The sequence below is a fragment of the Salarias fasciatus genome, chromosome 5 (genome assembly GCF_902148845.1).
Source record: "Salarias fasciatus chromosome 5, fSalaFa1.1, whole genome shotgun sequence".
Taxonomy (NCBI): Eukaryota; Metazoa; Chordata; class Actinopteri; order Blenniiformes; family Blenniidae; genus Salarias; species Salarias fasciatus.
Genome location: NC_043749.1, coordinates 771077 through 775000, shown reverse-complemented (window position 1 = coordinate 775000; position 3924 = coordinate 771077). Strand labels below are relative to the sequence as shown.

The 3924-nt window shown below is 47.6% G+C and overlaps 1 protein-coding gene across 1 annotated transcript in view; it reads left to right on the top strand.

The window, feature by feature from the left end:
* fbxo2 (F-box protein 2) overlaps positions 1 to 1437 on the top strand; it is a 13818-nt gene extending 12381 nt beyond the window's left edge. Inside the window, exon 8 of the mRNA XM_030091820.1 lies at positions 1427 to 1437. The gene's annotated coding sequence lies outside the window, so the exon portion shown is untranslated. The remainder of the gene's footprint in view (positions 1 to 1426) is intronic.
* The last annotated feature ends 2487 nt before the right edge of the window (positions 1438 to 3924 follow it).

The window sequence follows — 3924 nt, the reverse complement described above, 5'->3', positions numbered from 1 at the left end:
TTTACATGGTGGGAAAAAAATGAAAAGTGAAGAATGAGGAGAGGGAACTGTGGAGGTGAGTTTTGATGCTTTGACATGAAGAGGTTGAGGAAAGCCTCGGGCCCACCTGTTAACTCCAGCCCTTCCCCCATGTGAACTCCAGCCCCCCCCCGGGGGTCTGAGCCCCGGGCAGCGCCCCCCCCCCAGTGGCCGAGCCACAGCATCGCTAAGGACAAGCTTGTTTAGCATCACTGGACTGTGTTACCTCTAATTGCCATCACTCAGTCTCTGCCCCCCCCCCACCCCCCCTACCCCCCCGTCCTGTTTCACCCTCACACCTCGGGGCGGGGGGGGGGGGGGGGGGGGGGGGTGTAATGGCGGTGATGCTATAGCAGGAGGACAGAGGCGGAACAGAGGATCCTTTAAGTCCACCAGGAGAGAGAGAGACAGCAGAGTCAGTGTGTTCAGCCCTGCTGATCTCCCTCCATCTCTCTCTCTCTCTCTCTCTCTCTCTCTCTCTCTCTCTCTCCATCCCGGGAGCTGCTTCTCATTAAGCTTGTTTGTTTTGGCCGACACACACACTGGCACTCAGCGGCAGCGCTCCTACTCTCGTGCACGAGCACACTCACGTGCATGATCGTGCACGCTCGTGCACTCCTGTTTGTTCTGGCAGTGACCAGGTGCCACTTAGCAAAGCCTCTGAAGGCCGGCGATCAGCCGAACACGCCGCCGCCGTGTTCACATGATCACAAACAGATAATAGCAGACACAACCACACAACCACACACACAACCACACACAGCCACACACAACCACACACACAACCACACACAACCACACACAACCACACACAACCACACACACAACCACACATGATCACATTCCAATCACACACAGCCACACACAATCACACAGAATCACACGTTACAATCAGCTCAGTCACTCATTACTTCTGTAAATTGTAATTAGATTACTTTAGCATTTGCTAATTCATGGAGTAGATATCTGGACAAACATCTTGTCTGTGTTTGGGGTTGGCTGGAAACCCTCTGATCTTCAGAACTGCTTCATCTCTCAGTGTCAAGACTCTGGAAACGATGCTCACACACACACACACACACACACACACACACACACACACACACACACACACGTCGGTGATGTTGTGTTATCGGATGTGATTGTAATCAGCGTTGGGGTAAGGCATGACAAAGCAAGTAAGTAATGATGTTACTTGTTTTGGGTGATGGAGTAAAGTAACACAACAGAAAATGTGTGTGTGAATCAACACTACTACAGTCAGAGCAGAGTGACGTTTAGTTCATGAGTCGTGAGACGGTCGTCATGTGATGCACTTCACACCAATGCAGCTCCTGCTTTCTTACACAAACGTGATGCTCCGCCCCTTTGTTGATGCTCCGCCCCTTTGTTGTGGTAGCTGCACTACGGAGGAGGAAATTGTTACTGACTGAGCAGAAATGAGCTTAAACTTTGACACTGACGTCGCAGTACCTGAAAAGAGCGATGAGGTCCCATCTGATCAGCTGATCCCCTGATCCTTCTCTGCTCCCACTCACCAGTCAGATACTGGCTATAGTCCTTTTCTTTCTTCGTCTGCATAAAAGATGAAACGTTTCATTTTTTTGAAGCAACATTTTGGACAGTCTCAGGGAGCTTCAGACTGTGCTGGGATCATTTCGCAAGGCCTTTCATGAAGACACATGAATGGGTGAAGCGCTGTGGTGCAGTGAAGACCGTTAACCTCAGGGACATGTTTTAGGACTTCCAGAGGAAAACATTTACACAACAACGCTGCCGGGAGCCACTGAAAACAGGCTTATGTCAAGAGTCAAAACTTTGGAGGGAGGCAGAGGGTCAACATAGAAACTCTCACTCTTCTGAATCTGTGATGTGACACTGCAGGGATTAAACCTAGACACACACACACACACACACACACACACACACACACACACACACACACACACACACACCCTTCCCAGGGGGAGGATGGAAAGAATGGTGTCCTCACACACAGTGCCAGTGTTCCCGTGTTTATGTTCTGCTGCACACCGACACTGGTTGAGCTGAGATGGAATCGATAATAGAGCTTCGGGAGGCCGTCACAGCGAGGCAGCGCTCGCCCACAGAGGACCGAACCGGAGGAAAACACAGGCCGCACGAGCCAATTCACTCCACGACACACACACTCGCCACTGTACGCACAGCGCAGGAAACAAGCGCAGCGTTCTCTGCTCTCGCCGAGTGTAATTTGGACCCCGACCCCCACAATTTTCTGTCTGGGACGGCCGGAGGACGGGCAGAGCGGCGAGCGCACAGGCTGCTGGGGTTAGGTTTCCCCGCACACACACCAGGAACGCCATAAACAACACACACTTTCTGGGAGATCTGAGGCACTGCTCCTCTAAAACTGCAGTGTAAATGCATATTCACTTCATTTGGGACCATTACAGGATTAGTTTTAGAATTTGTTTTTCACAACAGATACAGGACAAGCTGAGAACATCGCAGTTACATGAAAAAGGCATTTAGAACAATAATAATAATAATACTAATAATAGTAATAATAATAATAATGCATTAGTTTTAAATAGGGCTTTTCTGTTTCTGTTGTTTTTCGGACATAACTGGAGTTTCAGTAAAAACATCGGGCTTATTAACGGTTGAAAAATACATCTCTGCTGACCTTCCAGGGCCGCTCTTCAATTCTGCAACCATCAATGAACCATAATTTATTTCCCAGCTCCTAATTAAACAAACAAAAAAAAAGTAAAGAAGAAGAGTTTTTCCTTGTCCATGGCTACTTTTTGCTAACATGGCAGAGGAGATTTTTTTGGTTTACTGTTGTCCCTTTTTATACCGAACACATATCTAACAGTATTCACTGATTTGTTTTTTTTGTTTCTTTGTATTTTTGGATTTCTGAAGCTGGAATCCAAGCAATGCATTGGAAGTGTTCATTCAAGTCATTTAATGCCCTCAAAGTGCATCCAGCAAGAAACCACTCCAATAAAACACATGACAGGCAGATGAGTGGAGCTGATGGAATCGCTGAGATACTCCACTGTCGTCTTTGACACTCAGAAGTACTCTGCACAGAACGAACCTGTTTTATGCATTTGTGCCAACATCTTAAAAATAAGGAAACTGTGAAGTGTCCATCTGTAAAGTGCATCTTTGAGAGCAAATTCTACTCAACATTTAATGCTCATACAAGAAAAGAGCATCGGCTTCCCCGTCAGAAGGGGTGGAACTCTGACGTTGCTGTGCACGGCGCACCTCACCATTCAGATCCAGACGAGGCACGAGATGTACGAGAAGTTGAGGATTTTTCTAGTGATCCTACAGATCAAGACAAAAATGAGGAAGTAGCTCAAATTGAACATTTGGATCCCTTAGACCATCAACTTGAGCACAATAATTTAGCCTCGCTCTTTCTTAAACTGCAGGCGGTCTTGCATTTATCTGACATGGCGGCGCAGGAGGTAATTCAACGACTAAATCGGCTTGTTCTTCTCTCAGAGCCCCTGGGGAGTGACATCCAGCGAAAAGAGGCCCGATCAGGAGCATTTGAGGGCAGAACCAGCCATGATCGCGACATTCAACTTTCTGACGTTTTGGAGACTCCAAATCTCGTGAAAGAGTATGGTGTGAAAGCTCCTTGTGTTTGAAGCGACAGTCTGGGACATTTCCACACTCTGACAGGTTTCCACCTGACATAATATGTGACCTCTTGGGAGGTATCATTCGTGTTGGGATGTCATTGTGTATTAATGACTTGATTTCCAAAAATACATCACCCTTGAGTCCTTAAACAAAGTCATCAAACAGTCCTTACAGGTTCACTGACAGGACTGATCAGCCTCAGATGATCCCCGCCACATTTCCCTCCACGGGTACGATTGGTTTTGATGTCCCAGAGAA